The sequence below is a fragment of the Peromyscus eremicus genome, chromosome X, assembly GCF_949786415.1.
Source record: "Peromyscus eremicus chromosome X, PerEre_H2_v1, whole genome shotgun sequence".
Taxonomy (NCBI): domain Eukaryota; kingdom Metazoa; phylum Chordata; class Mammalia; order Rodentia; family Cricetidae; genus Peromyscus; species Peromyscus eremicus.
In genome coordinates, this window is record NC_081439.1 from 105,387,206 (window position 1) to 105,402,683 (window position 15,478).

A 15,478-nucleotide genomic window follows, 5' to 3' on the forward strand; every position below is an offset into this window, starting at 1 on the left:
AGGAATTGGAACTGTTGCTCTGAAGGCACTTAGAAAGATGACAGGGATAGATAGTATGGGAGAAGAGAGCAGAAACAAGTTGGAGAGTTTTGGCGGCTTCAGAAAAAAATGACATAAAATTCTGTGTTGGGTAAAAGTAGAAAAAATGAACAACATTCTCCCCTATTCTACCCTCATACTCATTTCTTTACTTTTTCATGTCACCTAATTATCTTCTACTATAGTCTAGGGGTAGCATTGATTTAAAACTCTCATTTACATTTCCACCTTTAACATTAGCTATTTGTCTCATTGTTGTGATTAAAAAAAAAAAACTGATAAAAGCAACCTAAGGAGACTACAGTTCCAGCACATATACTTGGGAAGGCATGGCGGCCCAAACAGCAAGTGACTCGTCTTTCACACAGCTTGCTTTCTTCCTTTTTCTATTTTCTTTTTACAGTCTGTGACTATAACTCATGAAATGGTTCTGTCTCTGTCTCTGCCTGTCTGTCTGCCTGTCTGTCTGTCTGTCTGTCTCTGTCTCTTTCTGTCTGTCTGTCTGTCTGTCTGTCTCTCTCTCTCTCTCTCTCTCTCTCTCTCTCTCTCTCTCTGTGTGTGTGTGTGTGTGTGTGTGTGTGTGTGTGTGTGTGTGTGTGTGTGTGTGTTGGGGAAGGGCATCCCTGCAAACACCACCACTGGCAAAATAATAATCCTCATGAAGCAAGAAGGAAATCCAGTTCAACATGACTTTGTTAGCTGATCTTGGTTCAAATTCTACAGTCCCTGAGCAGTTTATTTTTTGACATATTTCAAAATGAAACAACATCAGAAAAATGTTTCTTCTGACTATTATCACAATAAACTTTAAGGAGTGACTACATCAAAACTCCTTTGCAATGTACATGTCTTTTTCAAAGTTCCTATGATTTCTTCTATAAGAATGGGTTCTATTGACTGAGAAACAATGATCAGGAGTCTGGGAAGAGTCTGAGACAGAACAGGCTAGGGGGTTCAAGTGAGGCTTGGCCCTACAAGTAGCAAAGATCACAAAGTTATTAATTACATTCATTCCCAGCTTTCCCGGCAGAAACAGGTATAAACCCCTTCCATTGAAGAGAAAAGCATGCATGTTTATTATTCCTGTTTTCCCTAGTGCTATCTATGAGCAAGAAGACTTCATTCTCTCCATATGCTATTATTCATGTTAAGCTGATCTTCTCACTTTTCTTTTTTTTCAGTATGGACCACAACTTATGACATGGTACTTCCCACATTGGGCTGTTCTTCCCACATTAATTAATCTAATCATAATAATCCTACCCCAGTAATGCCCAAAGACCCACCTCCAGGTGATTCTAGATGTTGTTACATTAACTACTGAGATTAATCATGACAATGCCACCACCTATCAGCTTGACACAGAAAATATAATCATCTTTAAGACAAAATATTTTTTTTTTGGTTTTTTGAGACAGGGTTTCTCTGTGTAGCTTTGCGCCTTTCCTGGAGCTCACTTGGTAGCCCAGGCTGGCCTCGAACTCACAGAGATCCGCCTGGCTCTGCCTCCCGAGTGCTGGGATTAAAGGCGTGCGCCACCACCGCCCGGCGACAAAATATTTTTAATACCCCTTATACCCAGAGTTTTATTGTCATGTCATAATGCAAAATATATTCAGTCCAATTTCAAAAATTCTCATAGTCTTTAACAGTTCTGACACTGTTAATTGTGTATGTATAGATAGCAGCTTCTGAGACTTGGGTGATCTCCTAACTGTGATCTACTATAACTTCAAAAAGCTAGTTACATACATCCACTACACAATGATGCAAGTAACTTTACTATTCTAAAGAAGAAGAATCAGGCCAGAACAAGGAAGTATTTGACTAAATTAAGACCAAAGCACAGTGTGGAAAACATGAAATCTTGTAGCTGTATGTTCAGCACCTCAGAGCAATAATAGAATCATCTGGTTGCAAAGAGCTTAGGTAACACCACCCCTGTAGTTCTGCTGCCTATAATACATGCAGCCTCTTCCTTCAGCCAACTCTACTATAGGGGAGTGTTTCTCAGTCCGGTCCAGCCCTGCTGTCCAGACAAATCTCTCCCACCCATGGTACCACAGACAGATGCTTATAAAATAATCACTCAGAGGCTTATATTAATTACAAACTGTATGACCTATGGCTTCAGCTTCTGGCTAGTTAACTCATCTTAAATTAACCCATTTCTACTAATGTATATGTTGCCACGTGGCCTTGACATTACTGATTTGCTGGCATCTTGTTGCTCCATTGGCAGTGGGCTCACATATCTCCTGACTTTGCCCTTCTTCTCTCTGTATCTCTGCTTAGATTTCCTGCCTGGTTATAAGCTTTCTTGCCACATATCAAAACAGCTTTATTTATTATCCAGTGGGAGCCATATATATTCACAGCATACAGAAAGACATCCCACAGCATTTCCCTGGAAGACAAATTGCTAGATGGTCTAATTAATAAAAAATAACCCAGAGCCAGATATTGGGGTGAAAGCCAAGAGATCAGAGGAATAGGACAAGCCACAGCCAACTTCACCTCACCAACTCCTCAGCATCTAGAGAGACCTACTTCCTGTATATCCATGCCTATATGCCTTTCTGCTCTGTCCCCCTACTTCCTCTCTCTCTGTCCAGTTACATCACTTCCTGTCTGTCTGTACAGACCTCCAGACCTCTATGGTTAGTGCTAGGATTAAAGGTATGTGCCACCACACATGGCTCTGTTCCCAGTGTGGCCTTGAACTCACAGAGATCTGGATGAATCTCTGCCTCCTAAATGCTAGCATTAAAGGCATGTGCTACCATTGTCAGACTTCTATGTTTAGTATAGTGGCTGGCTTTTTCCTCTAATCCTCAGATAAGCTTTATTGGCGTGCCTGAATAAAACATCACCACACTTCCCCTTTTCTGTCTAATCAAAAAGGAAGGTTTTAACTTTAACATAGTAAAATTATGTATAACAAAAGAGTTATCAAGCAAGAATTATGGTTACAATATCTAGTCTGTTTGTATTTGGCAAAATTAAAGAAAATACTCTATCATCTATCCTATTTTTGTGAGTATAAAGTTTTAGAACTAATTTATCTTTTATCATAACTAAGGAAACTATAATTATAACTATCTAGTCTTCAAATCCATCAAAGATCCCAGAAGGATATAATATTACCTAAGCAAACAGGGAGTGCATTGTAAGCAACTTCCAAGATTCTAGAAATGACAGAGACTTTTAGCTTCCTGGACAGTCATTCAAAGTTCTTCTGTAATGTTGGGGCATCTATCTTCAGCCTACAGTCCTAGAGGCTCTGGCATAGCTTTCAGTAAAGCAGGAAAATATTAAGGACTGTTTTGCTCATTCTGGTAAAGTTTGTCAATAGCTTCTCTTCATATCCTGTAGAATGTCTGGCAATATCTTCTGCAAAGCAGGATCCTGAAGGACCATTTTGCCAAGCAAAGTTCAGTAGTCACCTTCCTATGGTTTCTGCATGTCCATTTTATACAGCATCTTGTCAAGCATTTGAGGCAAGGGTACTTTTTTGCCCAGTGGCTATTTTTTGCCACAAAGAAAGCAAACTCCATAATGCGTTTCATCTATGCCAATCACCCTCTTTGAAGTAATTGGTGCTGTCAGGAGCAGATGTATCTCACTGTCCAGAAAAGTTTAAGTCCTTAAAACATTTTAAATGTCATATTTTGTAGGTCTTTGAAGTGTTTAAGATTACTTACCTAATTGAAATATATCTATGTATACCTAGAAAACTTAACTAACATGATTATAAGTTTGATTATCATAGATGACTATTAATTTGTATTTCTTTAATCATACATTACAATTTTAAATTGATAAACATAATACCTTAAACAAGAGTAGAAATATACATACAGTATAACAATATTTGTATCAATAAACTAAAATCCATAGCAATGCAAAACATATCAAACAAGTTGTTACTCTTTAAAAGTAGATTCAATAATCTACACTTTCATCCTTTCATATCTATATCATATATTTCTATATCATATCCCTCTTTTTTCTTTTAGAAAGAGATTGACTATGACCAATAACAATTTATAACCAACCCCTGAACAAAGATAATCATCCATAATCCATTTTGGGGGGAATGTGGGTATAGCTTTCTAGGCTACTTCCTGCTGTTTAGGGGCACTGGTAATTTTATAGGGACACAAAAAAAAATTTAGGATTATGGTCAAGTCCTGACTGGAGTAGTCTGTGAGGTTGTATTGTCTGAGCCAGTTGTCTTGAAGCCGTTCAGGATGTTGGATTATCTGGAAACCTCTCAAGGGGTCTTCCTTGATAGAACCATATTAATCTGAAGGGAATCCACAGCTTCCAATCTTCTATGGAAAGAAAACCAGAACCTCTTTTCCAAATCAACATATCCTTAGACATAAATTTTGAAGTCAAGATACCTTTAAAATATACATGTTGTTTTAACTTAGTAGCCCCTACAATCAAATGTCTCTCTGCAGTTAAAAATCCCAAAGACAATATAATCCAGACTCTTTGTGTAATTTCCATCTTTAAGTGGCTTATTATATTTTTTATATATTATTTTGTTTTTAAGACTTTATTTTATTTTATGACTATCTATATCCTTCCTCTTTTCTTTCTCAAGCTTTCATATCTTTTACATATATTGTAAACTGTTTAGAGGTTTATTCTGTCTGAATCTTTTTTATTGTGTATCTATAATCATTTTCTGACCAGGAGAGATTTTAAACTGTGAAACTGCAAAGTGACTTTGGCTGTTGACTCTGCCCAATTCGGCTTTTTAATATGGTGCCGGTACCACAACTCATGCTTACTTCCCCAATTCTGGGAAGCAGTATTAAGTAGTATGCCGGTGTTTTTAAGGTGATGGCTGTGTTCCCAAGCCCATAGGCAGCAACTGGGAGAAGCCTCTTTGTATTATGGCCTAGGCTCATCAGAGACCTTGGGAGTCTGCCATGTTGCCTCTGAAGCCCACCTCAGCCAGGGGACATGTCACTGTACCATGGCCCACCAAGAGCAACATTAACTGGTAAGGTGCTCTTAGCTACATTTATAATCTCTTCTTAAGATCTCTCAGGTTTTAGGTAGAAACTCTTGCCACCATGTCTGGGAGCTATTTTTAGCTGGAACATTTCTCAGTCGCACATGGCCCCGTGGTCCCACAGTCGCTAATAAAATAATCACTCTGAGGTTTATATTAATTACAAACTATATGGCCTAAGGCTTCAGCTTCTTGCTAGCTAGCTCTTTCATCTTAAAGTAACCCATTCCTATTAATCTACATGTTGCCACGTGGCCGTAGCATTATCGGTCTGCTGACATCTTGTTGCTCCTTGGGCAGCAGCTCACATCTCTCCCAACTCTGCTCTTCCTCTCTCTATATCTCTGCTTGGATTTCCCACCTGGCTGTAAGCTTTCTTGCTATACGTCAAAACAGCTTTATGTATTATTCAGTGGGAGCCACACATATTTACAACATACAGAAAGATATTCCACAGCACTCTCCTCCTTTCCTGAAACTTTTCCCAGGTAAGATGAACTGTGGTTCTATAACCTCTCACATCTTACAGTCTCCATCATGACACAGATATCTCATTCATTATTTTATGTAGTGGCATCTCAGGACCTAATTGCAGGGACTCTGACCTACCACTTGTTGCCTGGCCTTAAAAGCTCTCTGGAACCATTGGACAAGATTCTATTACTCATTCAATCCTACATCTTTCTACAAAACTAATACCATTTAGAATATGCTGCTAGGGCTTGTTGCTAAGTTGGAACGAATTCAGGTTCACTTGGATGCACTTGCATCGGTTTCCATGTGCTGATTCCAGTGAAAGACTTACTCCTTAAGTTACTTTCAAGAAACAGGGAATCAAGGAGCAGTGGCATTCTCTGTTTAAGCTCTCTCCTTTCATATTTATATGATGGAGCCTGAAGTAGGCAGTCTTCCCCTCAGGACACCTTCCCTGTTCTTTCAGCACAAAGCACTTGTTTTCAATGATATTAATGTCTCTTTAATAATTGGAAATGCTTTCAGATATGTCTTGTCTATTAGTTTACATTCACTCATATTCTTTTCTTTACCGCACTAAACGACTTTAATACCATTATTTCACTTTTTTTGGGTTTCTTTTATTGTAGATCCAAATGAAAGCAGCAAGCAGTAGCCATGCCATAATTGGAGTTGTAGCCTCTTTTGAAATTATGATAGCGAAAATAGGTCCATTGCCCTATATTCAGCCCCACTTAAATTCTATGGACATGGGTAGAGTGTAGCCAGGTTGTTTGCCATAATATCATGCACATGGCCTCTGTACCAGTTATCAATAAAATGCATGTTCCTCACTGAAACCTCTTGAGTTGAGCTTCATTGATGGTATTCTTTCAGCATTCCTATTTTTCCAAGCTCCCACCACAAGAGCCCAATAAGCTTCCACCATGCTAGGATTTTAATAAAGAGAGTGTTCTGGCTTTTTTTAATGTCAATTTGACACAAGCTAGAATCATTTGAGAGAAGGGAACCTCAATTGAGAACATGCCTCCATAAAATTGATCTTTAGGCAAAACTATAGGTCATTTTCTTAATTAGTAATTAATGTTGGTTGTCCTAGTCCATTGTGAGTGGTGCCACCCATGGGCTAGTGGTCCTGGGTTCTATAAAAAAGCAGGCTGAGCAGTCCATGGAGAGCAAGTCAATAAGTAGCATTCCTCCCTGGTCTCTGCATTAGCTCCCACCTTTATATTTCTGCTTTATTTGAGTTCCTATCACAACTTCCTTCAATGATGATGGTTTGAATGAAAATGGCCCCCATAGGCTCATAGAGAGTGGTATTATTTGAAAAGGTTAGAGTATGTGACCTTGTTAGAGAAGGTGTGGCCATGTTAGATGAAGTGTGTTACTGTAAGTGGGCTTTGAGGCTTCAGAAGCTTAACCCAGGCCCAGTGGCTCAATCTCTCTTCTTGCTGCTTGCTGCTTGGGCTACAGAACTCTCAGCTACTCTCTAGCACCATCTCTCCCTACATGCCACTGTGCTCTCCATCATGACAATAATGGACTAAAACTATGAATTGTAAGTTAGCCCCAATTAGATGTTTTACTTAGCAAGAGTTGCCATGGTCATGGTGTCTATTCATAGCAATACAAAACTCTAAGACAGAGTACTACCTGCAAGTGTAAGCAGAATAAACACTTGCCCCCCGCAAGTTGACTTGGGGTACAATAGTTTATCACAACAGTATTAACCATAGCTAGTACACCAATGTTATAAACTCCTCTACATTCTGCTGAAAAACCTGTTCCAAAGGCCTGAGAATCACATAGTCAGGTTTAGCAAAACAAGGGTATGTTAATGTTTTATATAAGCTGCTCCTCTCATTGCTGTGACAAAATACCTGATAAAAGTAACAAGTAACTAAAGATCTACTTTTGGTAACAGTTCTAGGGATACAGTCCATCATGGCAAAGAAGACATGGAAGTAGAACCAGGAGTTGTCTGCCTATAGTACACTTACTTATAAGCAGGAAGTAGAATGTGATAAATGCTTGTGCTTAACTAACATTCTCCCTTTAATTTAGATTGGAACGCTAGCCTGTATAATGGCATAACCCAAATTTAGAATTCTCTTTGCATAGAAATTAACCTAACCTAGATAGAGAGATAATCTCTCACAGACATGCACAAACATTTGTTTCCATATTGATTTTTAAATTTTATCAAGTTGACAACCATTACAACCATTAATATATAATTTCTAATTACACTTCAACTTCTAGCAAAACCAGTATCAAAGGAGGCATCTTTAACAAGAGCATTTTTGTGGGGTATCTGTAGCTAGCATGTTGTTAAGTATGGGGTGTGGAAAATATTTCTCAGTACCCTTTGAGCAAAAATCAGAGAACATAAAGCTCTTTGTGCTTTGAAGTCCCTTAAAGACAAGAAAATTGTGCTTAAAAAAACAGGGGAAAGAATACTGGCAGTAATTTTAAAATATGTGCAGTTTTTTGATAAATCCATGCTTTAAAGGAAGTCTGATCCTCAAATGGAGTAAAAGTTTTGTCTTTTGATGAGGGCTGTCTTTTTTTTATTTCATATACATGAGAATAAAGGTGACTTGGTGCAAATTCTGATGTGAAATTAATTTTGTTTTTTTATTTTGAATGTGACTTAATTTTACTTCAGAAAAAATTGAAAACATAGTAAATGATAAGTAAGAGTTTCCAAAATTTTAAGAAATGCTATTGTTTATATTCCCATGCATTTAATTCTATCTATCTATCTATCTATCTATCTATCTATCTATCTATCTATCTATATATATATGTCAATGCATAAAGCTATGTCTGATGACATTTTTTACCACCTTGGAATAAATTATCTCTTAAATAATATGCATATATTTATATAAGCACAGATAACACATATCATTTTAATATCTCAATTTTAAAACTTTATTAGTATATTAATTATACAAAAATAATGGGTTTAATTATGATATTACTTGTATATATATATAATATACACTGATTATATTCACTCTCCCATTTATCTGTCTTATCCTCATCTCATTGGTCCCCTTATACTTTCATGTCTCTCCATTTTAAAAATGTAGATTTTCTCTATGAGAGAAAACAACCACTATTTGTCTTTCAGGGTCTTGTAGCTTTCCCAAGTATCCTTTACATGGAATGTTGCATCTTTTACAACCTCAACTATTCATTAGCACTACTCTCTTAAAAAAAGTTTTGAGTTCACAGTTCAGTATAAGTAAATATAAACATAATGTACAGCAAATATCTAGAACTCTGTCATCTGACATTACTGAAGTTTTATGTGTGGCTATATTGTTAATTAACATATTGAAATAATATGTTAGTTTCTTAAATATTATTTAAGAACTTAATGTTTTGAGAACCTTCAGCTGAAATGTGATTCACTACCCTAGTGACTAGCAGTACTGCTCAAAAGTGCATGTTTACTGTATGCCTGTCATGAAGTACTCCTTTTACTTTATTCCTGGCCCAGATGGATATTTAGTCTGACCCAAGGAGGTCCTTTACATGAGTAACTTGTTTACATTGACAGGTGCCTTGTGGCTCCTCTGACGTGTGCATTGTTTATACCAACCTGACTATCAGTCTTGGGCTGGAAACTAGACTTTGTGTTCTTCTCCATGAGGAGTTGGGAAGATTGTAGAAGCATTTACTTATTCAAGTAGAACAATCAAATTTAATATCTTCTCAGAAAGAGAGACACTATAGGGATGTACATAAGAAAATGGCCAAGTGTTATATGTTTCTAGGAAAATGCCTGGATGATAAATTTGAAATAAATAGTGAATTTAAAAGGAGCTTCAGTTAACCCAGCACCAATGTAGAAGAGACATCTCTAACCAATCAAAGCCTTTTGTGTATAATGGTTTGCACAAAACCTCACTGTGCTATTTCTGCTACACATGGCTTCTCTTCTAATGATTAATTTTCCCTATACAATGGGAATTACATTTATTCAATCAAATACCTACTCATGGAAATTTGAATTGCTTTTATATTTTTCTTCTTTTACTACTGGAATATGAGAATACCTACTTTTCTTTGTACTGTATATCAAAGTAGAGATTTTGAAGGAAATGGTATTGATTGGCAGTGCCAAATTCAGCAAAATACTAGAAAGTAGTAGAATACTAAAAAGACCACATATCTTGGTTTTTATATGTCTATTTCCAGTTAGCACCTAAACTCTATAATGAGTAAAGCATAAGAAACATGAAATTACATACTTTGAATATGAACTATTTCTAAAATATTTGATTACAGTAGGAAGTTAAGTTCAATTGTACTGAAAAGGAAATATATGTAATCAAGTGAATTTTCTCTCAGGCTGGAAAATATTTGAGCTTTTAAATTAAATAGGATCATTTATTACAATAGGAAGAGGTAGATAGTAAAGATGGAAGATAGCCTTGGTGTTATGAATATTAAAGATGTGTTACACTTTTTATGCTGAGGAATGCTTGTTTAATGATGCAAAGATGTGTTGCATTCTTTTATGTTGCATTTGTTTAACTCTGTGAATTTGTGTTACTTTCACTGTCTAAAACATTTGATTGGTCTAATAAAGAGCTGAACGGCCAATAGCTAGGCAGGGGAGGGATAGGAGGGGCTGGCAGGCAGACAGAATAAATAGAAGGAAAAAAGAGAAGAGGGAGGAGTGAGAAACAGAAAAGAGGAGGAGGATGCCAGTGACCAGCCAGCGCACCCCCCCCCCGCCAGACATACAGCCAGATATGGAATAAGAAAGAAAAGATATACAGGCATAGAGAAAGGTAAAAGCCCGGAGGCTAAGGAAGATGGGATAATTTAAGAAAAGCTGGCTAGAAACAAGCCAACCTAAGGTTGGGCATTCATAAGTAAGAATTTATCTCCATGTATTTATTTGAGAGCTGGGTGTTGGGCCCCTCAAAGAGTTTAAAAAAAAAAGAATCAACTACACCTTGGGTAACCAAAAACATGAGAACTGTAAAAATAATGGATTAAAGAATATATGTTAAACTGGATGGTTGTATCTTTTTCTGAGACTGTAGGGGGCAAAAATAAGGATAAAGCCTGCTTTATCCTTCATAAGAGTGGAAAGTGGAAGGCTATTTTCATTGGTGAATTGGCTTTTCTCAATAAGGAAATGAATCTTTGGAATGGGTACTTGAGATCCAATGAGTTTATGATAATTGCAATAAAAGAAGTAAACTTCTGTTGTAATATATATATATATATATATATATATATATATATATATATATATAAAACACTTTATATTTTCTTTTTCATTTTTCTTTATTAAGAAATTTTCTACTCACTCCACATACTATCCACAACCCCCCCTCCTCCCTCCTCCCACCTCCATCCCTCTTTTCCAAGCCACGCCGCAACCCCACATCCCCCAAATTGAGGTCTCCCATGGGGAGTCAGCAGAGCCCAGCTCTCTGAGCCTAGGCAGGTCCAATCCCCTTCCCACTGCACCAAGACTGTGCAAGGTGTCACACCACAGGCACCAGATTCCAGAAGCCTGCCCATAGACCACGGACAGATCCTGATCCCCCTGCCTTGGTGCCCCCCAAAGAGTTTGAGCCAAACAACCGTCTTCCATATCCAGAGGGCCTAGTCCCATCCCATGGGGGCTCCACAGCCACCAGTCCACAGTTCATGGGCTTCCACTAGTGTGGCCGGTCATCTCTGCATGTTCTCTCATCATGATCTCAACGTCCCTCTCCTGCAGTATCTCTCCTCTCTCTCATCAATTGGTTTCCCAGAGCTCAGTCTGGTCCCTGGCCGTGGATCTCTGTATCTGCCTCCATCTGTCACTGGACAAAGGCTGTATGATGACAGCTAGGTTATTTGCTAGGCTGGTCACCAGAGTAGACCAGTCCAGGCACCCTCTGGACCACTGCCAGCAGACCAAGGTGGGGTCAACCTTGTGGATTCCTGAGAGCCTCCCCAGCACCCTGCCTCTTCCTATTACCATGATGTCCTCATCTATCATGGTATCTTCCTCCCTGCCCTCCCACTCTGTCTCTGTTCCAGCTTGACCCTCCCATTTCCCTATGTTCTCTTCCCCCACTCCTTGCCCTCTGTCACCCACCCACCCAGTTCACTCATGTAGATCTCATCCACTTCTCCTTCACAGGACCATCCATGTGTCCTTCCTAGGGTCTTTTCCTATTAGCTAGCCTCTCTGGAGTTGTGGGTTGCAGTCTGGCCATCCCTTCCCTCCCATTTAGTATCCACTTATGAGTGAGTACATACTATGTTTGTCTTTCTGAGTCTGGGTTACCTCACTCAAGATGATATTTTCTAGATCCATCCATTTGCCTGCAAATTTCATGATATCATTGTTTTTTTACTGCTGAGTGGTACTCCATTGTGTACATGTGCCATATTTTCTTTATCCATTCTTCAGTTGAGGGGCATCTCTGTTGTTTCCAGGTTCTTGCTATTACGAATAATGCTGATATGAACGTAGTTGAGCATTTGTCCTTGTGGTAAGATTGAGCATTCCTTGGGTATATGCCCAAGAGTGGTATAACTGGGTCTTGAGGAAGACTTATGGCTCAGCCGTTAAAGGCTAGGCTTACAACCAAAAATATAAGGCATTTTTCAAATGATGAGTTTATAAATCAAGGAAATGGTAAAACATTTGATAAGTGTGACTATGTTGGAGGTCCTCTAGTATTACCTTTGTATTTTCTTCTGAAGTAATATTTTCTGCTTTGCATTTGTTTGTATGCTGAGTCAGAAAAATTCATTGAATCTGAGCAAGTTTACATAGATACTGCATAATCATTTGCATACTTAAATTACTTTTTCATTGGATTTGATAAGCAATGCAAAGAACCATTAATTCTTCTTATGCTGTGGAAAATAGTTGTGTTAATTTTTCTCACATATGTTTGTGACAAAGTATTGAGAAAACCAATGCAAAGGTTTAAAACTTTATTGTGGTAACCGTTTAAGGCCGTGGTCAGCAGGCCCCACTGTTCTGGGTTTGTGATAAGGCCAAACATCATGATAACTCAGAGATATTTAATTTATGGCAGTAAAGAAATGGAGGGTGATGCTGGAAGAATTGAATATATGCACCTACCAGCCTCTTCAAATTTTCATTTTATCAAATAGATCATATGACTGATTAGGTCAAAACCTTTATAATTTAAGTTTAGTGTATTTTTTTGGGAATTGATGTCCAAGATCAAGATGTCGGAAGAGTTGTTTTTTTTTTCTAGTGACTAAGAAGGAAGTACCTGTTCCAGATCTTTCTCTTAGGCTTTCAGATAATTGTTTTTTGCCTTGTTTATTGACATAATTTTCTCTCTGGGTTTATGTCTCTATTTATGTTATGGGTTTCTGTCTTTGAATTTTCTATCTTTATAAGTACAGCAGTGATATTGGATTTCAGCTCATACTAATTACTTCATCCTAATGAGCATCACCAGAAATAACTGCTTCCAGATGTTATAGTTTCAACATAAAATATTCCCCACAGGTTTTTGTGTTTTAATAGTTGGTCCATATGTGTTAGTGTTGTTTTTTAAGATTGGGTACATTAGGGAGGTATGGCTTAAGTGGTAGAGGTATTATTATGGGGAGAGAGCTTTGGGGTAATAATCTATTGTGGTTCTCGCCCAAGCTCTGTTCCTTCTGGCCCACTGAGATGTGAGAAGTCATAGATGAAAGTTCTGTCATGATCTCCACTCTTCATTGCCTGCCATGACGCACTGTTCATTCTCAAACTATAATCTGAAATGAATCCTGTGTCTCTTAAATTGCTTCTTTTATGTATTTTGTTACATAGATGAGAAATATAACTAACAAATCAATTAAAATCCAATTCAGATCTAGTAGAATTCTGGACTTTAGGGTGAAAATATATACATAATTCAACACATAACACTCCTAAATATCTTTATTTACCATGTATATCTCTATCTACCTACCTATCTGTCTGTCTGTCTATTTATGTACATCTCTATCTATTTATCACATATCTATATGTCTGTCTGTCTATCTATCTATCTATCTATCTATCTATCTATCTATTACTTGCCACTTGGACCGCTAAATCTTTGGATATTTAATCCTACTAAACTTTGTAAATATTATCTAAAAGGATTTGATTGCTAGGACTGGAGATTACTGGAAGTCTTACATAACCAAATGTTTGTCTCTTTTCCTTCTACAAAGTGGCAATAATAATACCTACAAAATATAGGTGTATAGATGCTATAAGTATTACATGGAAGAACATATTTAAACACACTTCAAAGAATACAAGTCTCCATTTGTTAATCAAAGCATTTTCTCCTCAAATATAACAACAAAAAACATGAATAACATTTAAAAAGAAGTTAGCCTGAAGAGTCATTGAATAAAATACAGGTTTATTGAAGTGTACATATTTCAAATTCTTTACCCGTGAATGACAGACTTCTGTTAATATATATAATGGTTTGTATAAAGCTATTCATTCAGTTGATAAGCATACAGTTCTCATAGTCTTGATTTCAGTTTTAGCCAGGGCAATTGGCTTCACTCATTATCTGTACAGTTTAACCAATTAATTCATTGAGCTACACATCAATTAGTAAATATATGTATACATATATGTATATGTATACTATCTCATAGACTATATCAAAAGCATTAAGTGATAAATGAACTCTTAATTTATTATAGTGATTTCATCTCTTGTCACTCCATATTTCATACAAAAGAAAGCACCCTTAGTTTCTAAGAAATAGAAATATAACTAACAACACATTAATTTGATTCCAAGAACTAAAATTTCAGTTCAATGTCCACAATTTCTATACATTATAATCATTATGGTGTAGCTGGACTACCATGTCTTTTCTTCTGAGTAATACATTTTATATACTGTAATCCTATTTTGAGGATCAGTTTATAGTTCAAAAAAGAGAGGCTTTTTATTGTTGAAGAGTAGGAATACTGTGAATGTAGTCCATTAGAGTTTTTCATTATAAAAGCTATGAAAAGTTTATTTTAGATATTGGTTTCAATAACTTGAACATAACCTGCAATTTGAATGACTTCAAATCCATGGAGTGCCTGTTTTTAATGAAATGGATACAAAAAATAAAATCTTGGGAATTTTTTTTAAATAAGGACAATAATATCAAGTACTATATTAGTTATCTATTACTGTATACCAAATTGTCCATAATTCAGCAGTTGGGAGATATGAACAATTAGTTGGAGCACAAGTTCAGTGGCTCAGAAATCTGAGTATGGCTGAGATCGTTCTTCTCTGTCTGACATTCTTTTATATAACTACATGAACTTTGTTATTTTGGAGACTGCAGAGAAGTCTCTGTGGTTAACTGTACACTTCTCTGTCAAAAGTTCTAAATGGGGTTCCCAAGACCCATAATTGGTGGTTCACAGTTGTCTGTAACTCCAGCTTTACAAGATCTAATGCCTCAGCCCTCCTTGGGAATTCACAGTTACATGCTCTTTTGCCCACTCACATACACATAACAAAAATAATTCTAATAAATCCTTTAAAAAATATTTAGAAAATGAATTTGTTATCTAATGATGATAGTTCATCTGAATCTACTCTGGAAGGACAAACTTTCAATGTCACTTACATGATTACTAGAAGAAGATGCGGTAGTAATAGTGACTGTCCCTGCAAATATCTATATTCTAGTACATAGACATGTAGATTTGTTGTTATATGGCAAAAATTATTGTGGATGGATTTAAATTGCAAACCAAAACCATTTTTAAGCAAAGAGATTACTTTATCTTATCAGAGTGGGGCTATTGTCAGCACAAGGTGTATTTAAAGTAGAGCTAGGGGACAGCATAGTCAGCTTGAGAGTAATGCAGATGTGATGCAGACTCAGTTGGCCAACACTATCTTTGCCAGTG